The following is an 18,988-nucleotide window of genomic DNA, read 5'->3' as shown; positions in this document are numbered from 1 at the left end:
AACACTTGCAGGGACATGGAGGTGAGAGTGCTTAAACACAGTCTAAAATAGCGGAGCAAGAACAAAGCTCATAGTAATTCACAGAGATCAGAGAAGTCTAAAACCCATGTTGAAAACTCCCGAAAAAATTAAACGGAACTTTCAGAAATAAATTATTAAGAAGCTAAACAAACAAACAAAAAACCCTTAACACATGAGTTCAGTAGAAAACACAGCTGAGAAAAGAATTAATGAGTCATAAAATGACCAAAACATTCCTGAAACAGAAAAGTTCATAAAGAAAACTACAAAGAAGAAGTTTCCCAGGAAGATTTAGAAAATAAAAAAAAACCTTATTCTATTAGTCTGAAGGTTTCGAGGACTGAGAACAAAATATATGCAGAGCTAACGTGCGGGAGTTTTCTAGAACCATTGAGAGACCTCAGTCCAGAAATGTAGGAACTGTAATAGATACAGGGCTAACGTGTGGGAGTTTTCTAGAACTGTTGAGAGACCTCAGTCCAGAAATGTAGGAACTGTAATAGATACAGGGCTAACGTGTGGGAGTTTTCTAGAACCATTGAGAGACCTCAGTCCAGAAATGTAGGAACTGTAATATATACAGGGCTAACGTGTGGGAGTTTTCTAGAACTGTTGAGAGACCTCAGTCCAGAAATGTAGGAAATGTAAGGCATCACAACACCCAACAAGGGGATCCACTTGCAGAGGACACTACACTGAAGCAGTGAGAAAAACGGCAGAAAACCTTAAAAGGAGTCAGAAAAGCCAGCGTCGTGGTTGCTTCCTTGAGGTACTGGCCACAACCAGCCACCTTTTGGGATCTGTCGCCCAAGTCCAAATCCATTTGTGTTGCTTTCACACGATGGAGACCAGATCAAAGACAAAGAGCAAAAATTCTCACAGTTCTGGGATAGAGTCCAAGATCAAAGCTCTGGGAGAGTCAGTGTTTGGGGAAGGCTATCCTCTGCCTTTAAGTGTAGAAAGGAGCTGCGGGCAGGCCTGCTTTTCATCCTGCCCAGCTCCCGCACGGCTAGCTTAGTCCCAGAAATAACAACACACAAATTGTATTCATTTAAGCACTGCCTGGCCCATTATCTCTAGAGAGTTAGCTACTGACTAACTCTCATATCTTGATATTAACCCATTTCTAATAATCTGTAGCACCACGAGGTGGTGGCTTACCGGAAAAGATTCAGCACGTCTAACCTGGTGGCTGGCTCCATGGCGTCTGGCTCATAGCCCTCTTCCCAGCATTCTGTTCTGTTTTCTCCGCCTACCTAATTTTCTGTCCTATCAATGGGCCAAGGCAGTCTCTTTATTGACCAATGAAAATAACACAATAGACAGATAACCCTCCTCCATCATTTCCCCTTTTTCTGTTTAAACAAAAAAGAAAAGCTTTCATTTTAACATAGTAAAATTACACATAACAAAACAGTTATCAAGCAAGAATTACAGTCACAATATTTATAACTATGTCTTTATCATAATAATGGAAAACTATAACTACGACTATCCATTCTTTAACTCCATCAAAGACTCCAGAAGGATATATTACCTAAGTAAACAAGAAGTAAGCAACTTCCAAAACTCTAGAAATGACAGAGACATCTCGCTGCCTGGACAGTCACCCAAAGTTCCTCTGTATCATTGGGGCACCCATCTTCAGCCTTCAGGCCCATAATATCCAGAGACATTTTCATGAAGCAGGAAATTTCAAAGGCAATTCAGTCACTATCTGCTGTGTCCTGCAGAATGTCTCTCAGACTCTTTCATGAATCAGGAACCCCGAAAGATCATCTCACCTTTAGGCAAGTTCAGCAGTCCTCTCTCTACAGGTTCTCTGTGTCCAGTTTATATAACAGTCCAGGCAAGAGCAGTTTCTTGCCCAAATGGCTAACCAACTCCATAAGGAGCCTCTTCGATGCCCATCTTCCTCTTGAAGTAGATTGGTGCTGCCAGGAGCAGACGTGTCTCATTGTCATGAAAGGTCCTAAGTTATTAAAACATTAAATGCTATGTTCTGTAGTCTTTGAAAGATATGAAGAAAGTCTCTCTGAAATATATCTATGCACATCTAGAAAATCAAACTAACATTACTACAAGCTTGAGTATTATTGATGATTATCCATTAACAACCTATATTTTTAATTATACATTGCATTTTTAAATGAACTACACAATCAAAATCAGAAATATATATACATATAACAAAATTGACCTTAAAATCCATAACAAAGCAAATTATTCATATCTATACTATATCCCCCTTTAAATGTAAAAGAATATTTATAAACAATATCTGGGAATATGGACGTAGTTATTTCTCTCCAAACTTCTTCCTGCTGAATAGGGGTGCTGTTAATCAGGTCTTTCACAGTAAACCTGTTTGCTAGCTTCGTCTCAGTTGATAGTTGAATGAAGTAATTTTTTGAGGGTGTTCACAGAAACCTTTCAGGAGGGCGTGGTCTATCATACCATACTGGGATAGAAGCTATCCACAGGGTCTCATCCTCTGTGAAAACAAAAGAAGAACCTCCTTTCCAAAGTATCATATCCTTAGATCCAAATTCAGAAGTCAAGGTATTTTGAACATATCTATCTTGGATTAGTTCAGCAGCATTTATAAACAAATATCTTTTAGCAGCTGTTGCTCCTTCCTCAGCATTCAGACAATTCAAAGAGAGCATAATAGCATACAGTATCAAGATTCTCTGTGTATTTTCCATCTTTATGCAGCTTTATTTTTAACCTCTATTTCTTTTATTTTTTCTTTTACTTTTTGACACAGGTTCTCTGTATATCTTTGTCCTGGAATAACTCTGTAGACCAGGCTGTCCTTGAACTCACAGAGATCTGTCTGTCTCTGCTCCCCAGTGCTGGGATTAAAGGCGTGTGCTACCACACCTTGAACTCAGAGATCCTCTGTCTCTGCCTCTCAGGCATTGGGATTAAAAGTGTGTGTTACCACACCTTGAGGTCACAGAGGTCAATCTACCTCTGCCTCCCTTGTGTTGGGATTAAAGGTGTATACCACCACACCCAACTACTCTCTTCCTTTTTTACCCTAAGAACTTTAACCTTTAGCCTACATATATTTTTAACTCATAGTAAACCATTTAGAGGTTTTCCTTCCTCTTTGACTCTCTTTTTACTGTATATCTCTTTTTTCTGACCACATGAGTCTAAAACCGTGGCTTTGATGGCTAGACCCAGTCCATTTCTTAGCTTTCCAGACTCATGGTAGAGGTACCAGCCAGAGCTGTGTTCACTGCCACAACTCTATGGCGCTTCAAGGTCCTTGCCAGCAAGCTGCAGCATTCTGCTCACAGACCACACTCAGTCAGACTGCCTGCCTGAAAGAGTCAGAGTTTGCCCTGGCAGGACGGCCCAGAAAGCTGGCATTTTAAAACAGCACAGCTTTTTTCCTGCTATGGCTGAAAACCGAAAAGCATGCGTTCAGCTTTTCACCAACACCGTTTAAGTGTTTCGTGGCAGGACCTCTTAATGAGCTACAACGTTTTACAGCTAAAGCTGAGTCAGGAAGCCTCTCTTAGATGAGAGCATTTGCTTGCCTCTAGCAAGCAAAGTAGACCTGAGAAATTGCTGCTACCAAGAAGACATGCTTTACTCTATTGTTTCCCAAGCTTTCTCAAGCTTTCTATGGATTCAGTTATCCACGTCTGGGTGCCATATGTAGAAAGGAGCTGCGGGCAGGCCTGCTTTTCATCCTGCCCAGCTCCCGCACGGCTAGCTTAGTCCCAGAAATAACAACACACAAATTGTATTCATTTAAGCACTGCCTGGCCCATTATCTCTAGAGAGTTAGCTACTGACTAACTCTCATATCTTGATATTAACCCATTTCTAATAATCTGTAGCACCACGAGGTGGTGGCTTACCGGAAAAGATTCAGCACGTCTAACCTGGTGGCTGGCTCCATGGCGTCTGGCTCATAGCCCTCTTCCCAGCATTCTGTTCTGTTTTCTCCGCCTACCTAATTTTCTGTCCTATCAATGGGCCAAGGCAGTCTCTTTATTGACCAATGAAAATAACACAATAGACAGATAACCCTCCTCCATCATTTAAGGTGGTTTGAGAGGAAGTGTTCTCACAGGGGAGAACATGGAGGTAGGGAAGGAAAAACTTCCTGCACCAGGCCTTTTTGTAAGGGTGCTTAATTCCTGTGAAGCCATCACTTCTACACGCCTACAGGTTAGTATTTAATTAGTGGATTGTGTGGGAGGGCCCAGCACACTATGAGTGGTGCTACATCTGGGCAGGTAGTCCTAGGTGTAGCAGAAAGCAGGCTGAGCAAGCTGGTAGCAGCTCTTCTCTACGGTTCTGCATCAGTTCCTGACTTCCAAGTTCCCGCTTTGAGTTCCTGCCCTGACTTTCTTCCCCACGTTGCCTTTGGCCATGGTGTTTTATTATAGCAGCAGAAGCTTCTTATCACAGTGTGCATTTGAATGAGTTGGAATTATCCTGTTCATGTGTGACTGCAAAGGAGTTAAACTAGAAATCATCAACAAGTAGCTATGGGGAATCCCAAATTATTTGAAATTTAAACACCACATCTCTAAGTAATTGTTTTCATGAAGAAATCAGGCTGGGCATTGGTGGTGCATGCTTTTAATTTCAGCACTCGGAAGGCAGAGGCAGGTGGATTTCTCTGAGTTTGGGGCCAGCCTGGTCTACCAGAGCTAGTTCCCGGACAGACACCAAATCAGATTTATGGCTACTAGGAAGCCATATGGAGAAAATGCATAGCATTCAATACTTATAACAGGGGTGAGGGGAGGGAATCAAAACCACTAATCTGAGCTTCCATTGGAATAATCAAGTGGAGAAAATTTCAACAGGGCTTAAAGACACAAGTCAACATAGTGTCTTAATAGGCAAGGCAAGTAATGTACAGAGGAGATGTTGTTCTGGCCATGCACTTTAGAGCTTTCAGCCCACACTGACTGCATGGCCTCTGGAGCGTTTGTAAAGCACAGCATCATAGCCAGGATTGTGTGGTGAAGCCCATCAGCTCATCTCATGGTGGACATGAGGGAGAGGATAGGATAAGAGACAGAAGAAGAGGAGAGTGGGGAGGAGAGGAGAGAGGAAAAGAGGAGACTGAAAAACACACCCGCCAAGCCGTGCCCACCTCCACGGTGAGCTCCTTTAATTAAGCCTGTTTCCTAAAGTTTCCATCACCTCCCAGTAGGATGGGGAAAGGGATGGTCTACTGAGGATGTCAGAACCCAAATGATCAGGACACTTTCCAGAGGCCCCCACTCTGTTGACTTGGCATCAAGGTTTTACATATATACTCTTTGGGAAGATATTTCATGTCCAAACCATAACAAAAGGTAAACATTTTTGAATGCAACAACAAAGGACAAATAATCGTGGGAAATAAGTCAATACAGTGACAAACATCTAGCTCAATCAATCAAGGAAAAGGTGAGAAAACATTCATTGCCGATCTCAGGACAGAGAGAGGGGACATCAGAATAGAAATTAAAGGCATTTATGTGGTGATAACAGTTTGAAAAGCTATGGCAGTAAATTCTTCAACTTAGATAGAGCAGACAAATTCATTCCAAGTCAGAAATTACCAAAGCTGTCAAAGGGAGACATAGAAACTTCAAGCAGAGGGGCTGGAACGTAGCTCGGTGGTAAAACACTGGTCTACCATGTGTGAGGCCTCAAGTTTCATTCCCAGCACTAAGAAGTAAAAGCAAAAACATATTCTATGTGTCCATTGCAAGATGTTTTATTGCTACCTGTGATTTTGATTTTCTTCCTGCATGTCTCTACAGGAATCATCATTCTCATGTGACTTTTCTTTTTAAAATCAGATGCAAGTTGTCTCTTGTCAGTTTTTCTCGTTTGCCTGAATCTTGACTTATATCTAAACCCCCTCGGTTTGTTCAATATAGTCCTCAGTGAAAATCCAGTTGAACCTTTCAGTTAGAGGCTTCCCCAAAAGATTTAACAAAAATGCTTCCTCTTTTCCAAACTCTTGATATCAGAAACCTCAAAAGTTAACTTTCAACAATGTCCGGGTAAGCCAAATAGCCAGCATACATTTCTAACAGCCAGACTCCTGGGGCTCTTCAGCAGACAGCCCCAGACTGTGTGGGCCAGCTAGGAAAATGATGGAGGACACCTGTTCTCCTGGCGGTTCATCTGTCACAGTTTTTTACAGCCCGAGAGACAGGCTGAGAGCAAAGCCAGAGGGATGGAGCCTCTCTCTCTCTCTCTCTCTCTCTCTCTCTCTCTCTCTCTCTCTCTCTCACACACACACACACACACACACACACACACACCCGCGTTGATGAGAACATTATAACAGCTGAGGATAAAGTTCACCTTTGCAGGTAACAAGCAGTCTGTGGATGCTCAGGTGCAAATGCAGTGGAGTTCCCCAGTGCCCCTGGCAGCTCCACAAACTGCAGGTGAGTGCCTGGGGACAGGCCCCTTTGTCCTCAGGTCTTACTTTACACTTCCTTCCTTCCCTCTTCTTTGTTATTACTTGCGAAGGTGTTTTCACCTGATTCTGTGAGCACTAAGAGGGCTAGGGCTTGTGCAGCAGCCCACTTGGGGACAGCGTGTTTGCACTGCGCCCTCTTAGGGGACAGCCTAGGCCAGCCACAGGAAGGTAAAGCTGTCAGTCTTCATTAGCTTTGTGTCCCTCGAACTTGAATGCACCCAGGGCCTCTCCCGACAAGCTTTGCTGGAGCTAGCTCTGTGCCAAGATCCTTCATGTCCCCAAAATTCCACTTCCTTGAAGTACTGTACAAAAGCAGCTAAAGAAATTTCCAAGAGGAAGAAAGATGGGCTTCATTTAATAGAATATTATTGCAGGACATACTCAGCTCTAGCACTCTCAAAGGGTCTGTGTGAGCCATCATGTGTGTGTGCATGCCTATGGGTGTGGGGCACAGGTATGTCTAAGCTTCAGTGCACGACTAAAAATAAGCATTTAAATTTTCTCCATCATAAAAAACACAAGAAAAATGATCGAATATATGACATTGGTGGAAGACTCACAGAATGTCACAGTTGTCACGCTTGAGGACTTCTACCATTCGTGCAGTGAAGCTTCAGACTTTGGTGGTGACATGGAGGTACGCTCTGTGGAAAGGCCTAAGAACCCACATGGCACCATCTTTGGTAACATCCTGGGGCTTGCTCAATTTGGGGAGGTGATGTCACTGCTCTAGGGCAAGAATGGCTGGCTAAGACCTTCTGCTGTTTCATATCCTGAGGAAAAACAATGACTGTGCTCTGAGATCCAGGTTCACTGACCAGCAGGTATGAGGGTCCGTCCCCTGCTTTGCGGAAGGATACTTATATAATAGAAGCAGCTAGGCCCCAGGAAAGTCGCTCGGGGCTGTGACAGCCACCCTTTTACTGCCAGGAGATGCATAAGGCTCAGCAAGAACTATGTGGGATTCTTAGGCTGGAGAGAGCCTTGGAGTGTGGACTTTCAGATGGAGGGTATGAGAGGAAGGAGTTGACGTCACTGAAGGAAGCTGTCCCAGAACAAGAACGGCGAGTCCCACATCATGTCCAAAAATGTTCCCGCTGAGAAGGGAGTTTTAGGGCTACTTTGCCTCATTAAGGAGGGAGCCACCTCGTTAAGGTGGCTTAGGTCTGAGTTATGGTGGGGCAACGGAGAGGCTCATCTGATTGTGCTGTCATAGCCGCGGAGGGGTGAGCCCACACCTTGTCTGCCCTGAGCTCACTTCTAGGATAGAACCCAGCCTGCCTCTTTCTCCCCTAGTCCCAGAGCACTCTAACTGGTCAATACCCAGGAAGGGCGTTTGCCGTGTCTGAGAGCCATGTAGCAGATGTGGGATGCCACAGTGGAGTGAGCATCTCCGGTCTGCACTTTCCTCGGGGGAGTCCCTCACTGAGGATGGCTTTCTCCCACCGTTCTGACAAAAAGCAGCAGCTTATAAATAATCCACAGCGTCTCTTCTGCTTCAGCACCCCAGCCCAGCTGGGAAAGGAAAGCAGGGACACTGACACTTCGGCTGCATCAGGAAAACTTCTCTGGTTCAGGCCCGAGCCACCAAGGCTGGGCAACCTGGGACCCACACCCCCTCAGGGTCTCCGGGTGGTCCTGAGACGTCCTGTGCTGAGATGCAGCCAGTTTCTCGGGCACACCTGAACTTTACTCCTCCCCCTCTGCAAAAGGACAACGACAGCCCTTGTCTGTTTGCCAATATCCAGGAAGGGCCTTGGAAGGCATCTCATGGCCAGCTTCTTGGCTGTTTTATTAAATGGGGGTTCAAGGTCTTTTCTTCTTCTTCTTCTTCTTCTTCTTCTTCTTCTTCTTCTTCTTCTTCTTCTTCTTCTTCTTCTTCTTCTTCTTCTTCTTCTTCTTCTTCTTCTTCTCCTTCTCCTTCTCCTCCTCCTCCTCCTCCTCCTCCTCCTCCTCCTCCTCCTCCTCCTCCTCCTCCTCCTCCTCCTCCTCCTCCTCCTCCTTTTCTTCTGGATTTGCTAGTCAGAAAAAGCAAAATGAAACTCTTGGTTGGGTTTGGGATCCCAAGGGCCAGTGTATTAGGAACTGTGATGTTTGTTTGTTTAGGTGACTTCGGGAACCAGAACTACTAACACCATGTCTCTTACAGTCTATGCTGGCTCTCTACATTTGTGTAAACAAAGTAAGGCAGTCGGACACACCTAACCATCAGGAGTCAAGCGGCACCACTACAGGCGTTACAGAGCTGGGCAGGACAGTGAGGAGACACTACAGAATTTTCCATGTTTTGTTGGCGTGCTCACCTGTCTTTGTGCAAACCCCATGATGAATTAATCACCATGAATTCATGCCGAGCCTCTAAATCATGCCATTTAAATGCCCCAGCATTTGGATGTTGTGATTTCCAGTGATTTGCTTTGCCACCTAGCTTACAAAGCCAGTATGCCAGTCTTTGCAGAGTGATCGAAATGTCATTAAATCTGTAGAGAAACTTAGAGGAAAATCAACACCTTAACGTCTTTGCATTTCCAATCCACGAATGTGCTACATGGCTTCATCCGATAGGTCTTTAATATCCCTTAGCGGTGCTTGTTATTTTAAATGTGTGGACTTTGCACAAGTGCCATATGTCTTGATGTTATTGGTATTGTTTTAATTTCACTTTCCAATTATTTCATTGCTTGCAAAGAAAGAAATATCAATTTAACAAAGTACACCGGCTTTGTGAATCTGTTAAATTAAAATTTTTTAAAGACTATTTTAGACTTTATGTTAATAAATTACACAAAAATAACGGCAGTTTTACATGCTTCCCAGCTCCACATTATTTACATATTGGCCTATTTAAATTTGTATTTTGTCCCAGACAGGCCCTGCTGAATAAGTTTTAGTGGAAGTGGAGAAAATCAAAAACTTTGTCTTGTTCTGACCCTGGGGAGAGAAATTCTGTATTCCACCATTAATCCTGGATTTTACCTCTATTCATCCATTGAGATGACTCTGGTTTTCTTCCCGAGTTTTGCCCATGCAAGAGTATTTGTTTTGTACTCTCAGCATTCCATAGGGAAAATATTCAAGCACAGAAAGAAAAAAAGGAAGATGCTGTACGGCGAACAGTCAACGTTACTCTTTAGTCCCCAGCCTGTTCTGAGCACATCCACTCCTCATCCAATGAGCTGACACCACTCACCCGATCTTTAATCACTTAAGCGCAGATGTATCACTAGCAAGTTGAGACTTAATATGCATCTGTTTTATTTTGAATAAAGTGCATAAATCTTACTTCTGTGTGTGCATGTGTGTGCAGTTGTACATGCATGTGCAGGTGTACACGTGTGTGCAAGTGAGTATGTATATGTGTGCACAGGTGTGTGGAGACCAGAGGACAGCCTTGGATGTTGTTCCTCAGGAACAATCCACATTGTTTTTTGAGACAGGTTTTCTCATTGGACTGTAGCTCACCAACTGGACCAGGACTATAGATAGCATCATGCCTAGATTTTTAATATGGACTCTGGGGATTAAACTCAGATCCTTGTGCTTGTAGAGAAAACACTGAGCCCTGGCCCTCAAATGAACAAATCTTAAGAGCACCATCTGCAACATTTTGGCAAACACATTTTTTCTGTGTCATGAGAACACCATCGAGAGCCAGGAGATTGTTGGCACCATGCAAGGTTCCAGTTCCAGGTGGCAAACGCCCTGGCCTGTTTCCTCCACAGCTTTCTCTAACCCTCAGCTAAGTAGCACTGTCACATCTCACAGCCTCCTGGGCATGGCTACACCATTCTGGGGAGAGATTTTGAGAGCTCTCCTTTTCCTTATCAGTAATTATTCCTTTCTGTCTATGATCAGTTTTCATTATCTGAGCCGCTAATTTCCATATTGATTCATCAAGGATTCTTAAATCCTTGTCATCAAAAATGAGGTTCTTTTTTTTTTAACCAGGGTTACATGAACAGCTTTATTATTGGCTCTTATTTTTGACTTTTAAGAAATACGTCATATTTTAAGGAATACATCATAAGCATTACGAAAGCCCCTGTTGTTTTCCTTCATGCTTTCCTAAATACACCTTTCCGCCCCCTACATAACCTTATTCTAGGCATAGAGTTCAGCATTTTTGCAGGCTTAACTGAATATTGAGCCAGACACATCCTCCTCTCACCCCACTTATGCCAGCAGGTAGCAGTTTGCAGTACAAAGGTAATAGACATGGGTACAACGCTTTAAGGACAACAGTATTTAAACCCAAACAGTTATTTTTTAAAATTTCTTTATTCATTTTGCATACCAACCTCAGTTTCCTCTCCCCCCACCTTTCTCCCTACCCCCTACCTCCCATCTACTCCTCAGAGAGGGTAAGGCCTCCCATGGGGAGTCAACAAAGCCTGGCATATCAAGTTGAGGCAGGACCAGACCCCTCTGCCCTGTATCTCACCTTAGGCAATGGGCTCCAAAGAGCCATTTCATACACCACGGAACAATCCTGCTCCCACTGCCAGGGGCCCCACAAAAAGACCAAGACACACAACTGTCACCCTTTGTTATCCTATGACTCTCATAGTTTCTGTTGAAAGTCATTCATCTTTTTTTTTTTTTTTTAATCCTTGTATCCTTTGAAGACCACCTGTGATTTTTCTCTGGCTAATGTCAAGATTCTCTTTGTCTTATCCTACTTATGTTTATGGAAGTCCTGCTTTCTCCCCCTCCTTTCCTCCCTTCCTTCCTCCCTCCCTCCCTCCCTCTCCTTTCTTCTTTTCTTTCTTTCCTTTCTTCTTTCTTTCTGCAAAGCCCTAGCTGTCCTGGAACTCACTCTGTAGACCAGCCTGGACTGGAACTCATAGAGACCTGCCTATCTCTGCATCCTTTAGTGCTGGGATTAAAGGTGTGTGACATCATGCCCTGTTTATTGATTTTCTTGAATCTGTGTGTTGATATCATGAAGGTCGTGAGAAAGAACCCCAGCCATTCTTTCCCCGAACACAGTTCTTCTCTGCCAGTGTTTCGTGTGGATAGGTTGCTTGGAATTTGGCCTTTTTTGAGTATTCTCCCTACTTATTCTCTATCTAAATTTCTTCATCTCTATTTCTTCTGAGACCCAGTTAGGGCATTTTTATTAATCTTTCAGATAATCTTATCTTCACATATATTTACTTCATTGGTGAACTTGTCCCGTGGGTTATTAAATTCAAGTAGGTTCTTATTTGTAGAATGTCTCCTGGGATCTTTCCTATAGATTCTTGTTCTCCATTGAGATTACTTTTATTATAGCTTTTTTGGGTAATTTCTTTATTATATTTAGGGGAGTTATTTTAAAGTTCTTATTTAATCCATATGATCCATGGATATGTTTCTACTTTATTTCTATTATCTAATTTTACTTTAATTTTTTTAACTCTCTTTACATTTCTTGCAAAATCATAGCATATGCTGAATGTACTTCAGAGCTCCCAAATCTGGAAATGTCATCAGCTCTTGCTTTTCAGGCGCATCCTCTCTCCTGACAGGTGAATGGACCACATCACACCAGCTGGTAACAGGTCTGAGTAGGGCTGTTGTTAGGCTTGGGTTACTACTGTTCTGGGGACACTACTCCTCTAGGATTTTAATGAGGACCATCTATGCAGTTATAGAATCTGGAATCAGTTTTAGTTGACAGGAATTTTGCAGGCATCTGACTGCCTCTCAGCTTGCTACAGTCCTCCATGCCACCAAGCAAGCTTCAGGCCACTCCTTGCTACGCAGCTGCTGCACGGGTTTCCCCCCTAAGTGTCTTGGCATTACAAGATGCTTTGTTTATTTTTTGACTCAACCCTGAGGTTTTAGCTTGTTTGCATTGCTTTTGTTGCTCTCTAAAGTCTCGGAAAGCATGGTTTTTGTAACTTACTGTGCTGTTTTCCAAGATTCTACAGTTATTTATCCTCTGGTAATATCCATAGCATCTTACTTAGAAATGAAAGTCTCACTGATGGTTAAGACTGTACCTTTATTACGAGAAATGTCTCTTGAAGTAGAAGTGGCACTGGATTATGACGGGGACCACTAAGCAAAGACACAACATGAGAGATGAACAGGCCAGGGCATCTACTCATCTGTCAAATAGAAAACTGTAGACACGCACTCTGAAACTAAGGCCATTGATTGACCCCTCCACATCACCAAGTCTGCCCCCATCTTAGGGCATTTCCTGGTTCTCTTTGATCACCTGCAACTGTGAGTGCAGGCTGCCTTGGAGTGTGGGGGAAGCTATGAGCAGGAAGGCCGGTTCATTGACTGGGAAATGGGGCACTATGAAGGCCTCTCAGAAGCATCCCGCTGGGTCCTTTATTCAGAATGCTTGTAAAGGGACCCAGCATGGGCTCTCAGTCTATCCTTCTGTTCAGTCCTTACAACTACAACCTACAGGGTGGTACTGGCTATGCTGTCTCTACCCAGAAGCCCCGCTACCCATCTCCTATGCTCAGCTATGGCCCACACCCCATGCTTGAGATGAGTCAGGAAAAGGCAAGATGGATGCTGATGTTTCATAGTCTAGCTGGGCTGGTGTGGAGGGGAAGGGTCTGTTCCAGGTGCTGGTATCCCAGTGACACCTGAGAAAGACAAAGGGGGAAGCTCCAAGGGAGGCACTGGTTTGCCTGTGAACTCGACAGCAGCGTAGAGGGGACATTTCCTTGTTATCTGCCCAGGAAGAGCCATCAATCTCTTTGGGCACGCCGCCTCTGTTTAATAGCTGATAGAGTGTCTCCAAAAGGCTGGCCTTGCTCTTTGTTAAAAAATGACATATAATGGGCCTGGACTTATCAGTGTCTCTAAATGCATTTTCTGTGCTTTGTCTCCACAGGGAGGGGGCAGGTTTCGTCAATTTTAATGACTATGTGCAGGATTGACTTTGAACTTGGTATAATTTAATCCATCAATTTAACACTCGATGAATATGTAAAGGAAGCCACTCTGTGGATGAAAAGCAGAAGGGACAATCTTATTAATTTGAAATGGACTTGAGGAACAACATCTGCCAGGGTCTTTGCTGGGTATCCGGGAAGCATCCTGAGTCCTGAAGCAGCTGAAAGCTGTCTGGAGCCATTCCAGAACCCCTGCAGAGGCAGCTCCAACTGCCTGAGAGCCCAACTGCAGGGACTGAGGACGCTCTGGCCAAGGCACCCTGATGCTGAGCTTCCAGTCAGAAGGCCAAGACCTGTGGAGAATCCTGGGTACAGGATTGCAGTAGGACTCTTTCAGTGACCCTGGGCAGGATGACCCACTCGCTCCAGACTTCCTTGATCTAACAGCCTGTTGGCACCTGTGGAGAGGGACTGCATAACATAGGTGTGAGGAGACAGAGGGCCTAGTAAAGTCTGGTAGCAGCTGGGCAATGTGGAGAATTTTCCCGCTTCCACGCAAGCATCCTGGATGTCAAGAGAGGCCAGAAAGAGCATGAGGCCTGGTTTGCAGGTGGAGGCCCAGTTCCAGCGTGGCTGGAAGTTCAGCTTGTGTGCAGGGCCGGTTGGTTTTCCAGGTTTGCCCCACTGTGGGCGGAGTGGGGACTGTCTGATTTCCCAGCTTGCTCTACACATCTGAACTCCTTATTGCTTGCCAGCCTCTCAGCTGCGGGAGAAAGGGAGCAGGCACTTTTGCTCTTTGGGAAGTGTTTTGGTTCAAGCCGTCTGTCACCCAGGCCTCCATCATCTCTTACATATTTTGCAAACAGTCAGTTCTTGGACTCTGAGGTGACGTTGAGTATGATATAGAAACCCAGCTTGCTCTAGAATCCTAACATGCAGTACCAGCCATTGGTCATCTCATGCAGCGATACTCAGGCTACAGTGAGTATCCCTTCAAGGAAAAGTAAGCTTTCCTGTCTGAACTTGGAAGTATGAGGGACCTTAGATACAAAGGGGGCCTTAGAAACAATGTAAACCAGTGACTGGATCAGTAGGTGCATTTCCAGCCTCCTGTAGTTTTATCAGTCATGGACCCAACACTGCACTAGCGACCACAGTGACACACTTGGATTGTCTTGCAGTTGTTACTAATACTTGGCGTTAGCTCTGCTACTTTTGGACCAAAAGACTTCCTGTCTTTTCTATCCAGTTTTGACAAGCACTGACATTGTTACCTTTGGCAAAGGGATGTGGGAGAGGGGTAGGGCAGACTGGACAGGAAGCTTCATTTCCTCTTTTCTTGGCCATAAAATCTGCAGCAGAAAGAGTTCTTTTAGACATACCACTCTGCTTCTGCAGAGATTACAAGAAGAAACTAGGTCGCGGCTCTCTCTGTGTGCCTCGGACTGGCCTGGAATTCATGATGCTTTCACATCACCCTCCTGACTACTCAGATAACGGGTGTGGAACTATATCCAGTGTGTCAGAACACTTAAATTTCCATATTTAAAATTTCCAAAAAAATAAGAGAGAGAGAAAAAATGAGAAAATACTTGCAATATTTGGATGAAAATTCTATACCTAACCAAACTATCATGTAGATATAAGAAAAGAATAAAAATATTTCCATTGAGTGTGGTTACCCTAGCTGATTCAGGGTAAGTACCATGAGAGAGAAGGTGTGGACTTCGTAGACAGTAGACCCAACTAGGAGGGTAGGGTCCTAGTCTGGAAGAGGTGAAGACTGATCCCAGGGTAAATATATATTCAGTGTAAATGGTCAAAGACGGTGCAGGTAGGGACAATGAGAACCTTGGTGCTCCCGATACTTTCATATCCTGAGGACAGTAGGCCCAGCAGAGCCACGGTAAATGTTGGGGAGCCATCCCTCAAGGCCCCTCAGGATATGTTTGTGTCATTCTATGAAGAGCCTGGGAGAGACACACAGGATACCTGGTTCTCAGTGCCTTAATTTTGCTAGAGGCCCGTAGATGCTTGTTCAGTTTATAAATCCCACACACATTGTTTTAAAGACATCTGCTCATCAGGAAACCCTAAACCCCACTGCCCTAGATTGCAGAAGTGAAGTGAATGAGGAGCCTCTTCCTTGCTGGTGGGAACCCAAGGGCAGTTAACAAGGGAATGAGGCCAGTCTTCCAGGGGGCTTCAGATTTCAGTCACATGGGCCAAAATTCTTCTACATGAGCCTTCACCAGATCAAGAAAAGCCTCTTGATACTCCTTTACCTCATGGCTGTGAGGTGCCAAGAGAAAATATGTTTTTCATACTTTCTCTCAGGAAGGTGACACTCATTCCTGGTCAGTGAGGTTGAGCCACATGTCGGGTTGTGTGTTCCAATCACTTGCTCCATGTGCAGCTCTGGAAAGTTTCAGATTGTGTCCCTGTCATTGACTTAACAAGGATTTTCAGTTGCCCCCTTGGCCTTCTTGTGTGTTGCAGAGCTAGCTATGTTTTAAATCATAGCTAAACATGATTTAATCATAGCTTAACATGTATGCACAGCTGTTTATCACCTAAGGACATGTTAATGCTGTTTAATCCTTGTCAGTAAAGTTCCCTTCCCTAGAGTGGGACTAAGAAATGGGTTTGCTGAGGCTGGCTCTGCAGTGTTTGTCCTCTTCCAATAATGGGCTGTGTATAGATTCTGCTTCGCTTCTTACCCAAAGGCATGTATCTAAAAAAAATCGAATGTCCAATTGGGAGACATTATAGAAGACCGCAAGGAGCACTCCTCGGGAATTGGGCATCACAGGTGTTGGGGACACTGGTTTTGTTTGACACAGTTGTAATACAAGAACGACAGAGAGTGCTGCCTGACTTATTTGTACACGATTGTGTGGGGTTCTTGTTGCCAGCTGAGGTAGCACACGTTGGCAAAGTGCTTTCACAGTGCTTCAGAACGGAAGCCATGAAGGAGACTTCATCCATAGAGGGATTCTGTAGGGTCCCTGAACAGAAGCCGTGGGGGAGACTTCATCCATAGGGGGATTCTGTCGGGCCCCAGAATGGAAGCCGTGAGGGAGACTTTGTCCATAGAGGGATTCTGTAGGGTCCCAGAATGGAAGCCATGGGGGAGACTTCGTTCATAGTGGGATTCTGTAGGGTTCCAGAATGGAAGCCGTGGGGGAGACTTTGTCCATAGAGGGATTCTGTAGGGTCCCAGAATGGAAGTCATGGGGGAGACTTTGTCCATAGGGGGATTCTGTAGGGTCCCAGAACGGAAGCCATGGGGGAGACTTTGTCCATAGAAGAATTCTGTAGGGTCCCAGGACCTGAGGCAGACCTTCCTCACATCTGGTCTTACAGGTGCTGGTCACCCACGACTCAGGTTATCCAACCGACCATGGCAGCCCACGTGACCTGCCTCCAGTGCCACTGTTCTACAGATGTGTCAGCCTAAGGCCTTCAGACACCTAAGAACCCTGTGCTCCCCAATAGGACTGTGGCAAAGGGTTCATTATTATTTTCATCCAGATGCAGCTCATAAAATGAAGTCCAGCACCCTGTGGAGTTTGTATCACCCTGACTCCCTTGGTGACTGTAGAGTCGGGGAGAGACACTAGCCTCTTCTGGACTCTTCTGAACTTGGTCCCTCACCATCTCAGCCCCAAGTGATGGATATGAAACACACAAAAACCACACTGGCAGAGGGCTCAGAGGAACACTGGCTGGCAAAATGGACAGACAGACATGATGGATTCCCAGAGATTCTGCCAGCCGAATCTCCAGGCACAAGACACCAGTGCACAGGAGCAAACTCTCACCCTGTGCACTCCAGGATGCAGTGGGGAGCAGGCTTGATCCAGCAAAATGTGGTGGGGAATATTATTTACCCCATTTACTGAAGAAAAAAAAAAGAAATCCTGCATGGAGAGAAATGGTGGGGCGATCACTTTGTTAAATAAATTTATTCAAGGACTAGACCTTGCAGCCAAAGGTTTCAGGCGCTCAATTCATACTTTATACCACCACTTTCTATGTTCTGCTTATGAAGGTGGAGATGTGTGTTTCTGTACATGTGTGGTATGCATGGTGTGAAAGTATGTGCATCAGATGTGCCATATATGAGGTGCCATGTGGAGAATATGATATATATATGGCATGCCAGTGTGTCGCATGTCTCTGTGTGTGCTTGTATGTGTGCATATGTGTGTGTGTGTGTGTGAGTGTGTGTAGCTAGTCACTGTTGTGCATGCTATGTATGCTATTCATGTTGTGTTTGTATGTGTGGTATTGGCAGGGGATAAGAGTCAAGGGGACCTCACCACTCAATCATAAGTGACAGCTCAACTTTGTAGTCCCCAGGGTAGATAGATTTGTACATGCCTGGCTGGGTTCCTATCCAGGTCTAACCACCTGGATAACTGAGGTACAGCAGTGTGATTGATGACAAGGGTTGATCAGGGTTTCTGTTGAGTACCTCAGGCATGAAATTCAAACTCGGTAGAAAATCCACCGCTACTCCCAGCTCCCCTTCTGCTGTTCCGATTGCTAATCCTGTTCTCTTCAGGAGATCTAAGATCACGCTAATCATCTTAACAGGGTGGATTCCGTCAGGAGGAGAGAGCAAGCTATGTTGAACTGCTGGCATCCAGCCCCAAGTCAGAGCTAGCCCCTGCCCAGAGCCCCATCCTGAGCAGGGGACCTGGAGTCTCTGACTGAGTGAGGAGAGCGAGCCAGCCCTGTGTCTCTCAAAGCCAGGTGAGTGACCAGCACTCCAGCTCTTCTTGTGTGGGGACCCACGGGTAAACTGAGGACGGACATCTTGCCCCTGGATACTGAACTCTCAAGAGCAGCCTAGGCCAGGGCATTTCTACTTCTAGAAAGTTCTCTTCAAGATTCCCTTATCCTCTTCAGGTGCTTGTCGGCCACATTTGTTAACAGAGACCACACTGTTCACCCTTGTGAGGATTCCACGTGGAGTGGCCATGAACTTGTGCATCCTCAGCGTGTGGGCTGAGACAAACACAGCAGGCAGTTTGTAGACCTACTCTCCCAGATGCCTTCATAGAGAATTTTACCCACCCTGGCAACTCTCTGTTCACACAGGCCACCCCACACCCACCATGTTTTTTATCATTTCTTGCTAAGCTGTGACCAGAATACCTTGATATTGAGTGACAGGTGAAGCAGAGTGCTAAAGATGACTAGTGATGAGGGTCGTCCCAGTGCAGAACTAAGCACAGCCCCCTCGATATGCCTCTAGCCACGTGCATGGCCCTTGCACCACAGTGGTATATCTGATAAAAACCAGATGCCAAGCTGATCATGCTCACACAGAGGACATGTGTTGACCTCAAATGTCAAGGGCAGCATACCTTGGATGTCTTTGGACTTATCTAGTAGAGATTTTCTTTAAGCAGTGCTGCTAACGAATTAATGTTATACCCTATTGCTCTCAACCAACTAACATCAATAACCATCTCACTGTGCTGGTGAGAAGGTGAGGGAGTCGCTGTGAAGGCAAATCTAGGTTGAATAAGCCTCCTCAAGTGGTGAGTTCGTTTGCATAGCATCTGGGGGAGGCATCATGTGACAGGTGATTGCAGCACATGATGTCCGTCTGCGCTCTATGCGCCGACATATAGTTCGTGAG

Source organism: Myodes glareolus, chromosome 15 (assembly GCF_982192425.1).
Source record: "Myodes glareolus chromosome 15, mMyoGla1.1, whole genome shotgun sequence".
Classification (NCBI taxonomy): domain Eukaryota; kingdom Metazoa; phylum Chordata; class Mammalia; order Rodentia; family Cricetidae; genus Myodes; species Myodes glareolus.
This window is presented reverse-complemented; position numbering follows the sequence as displayed.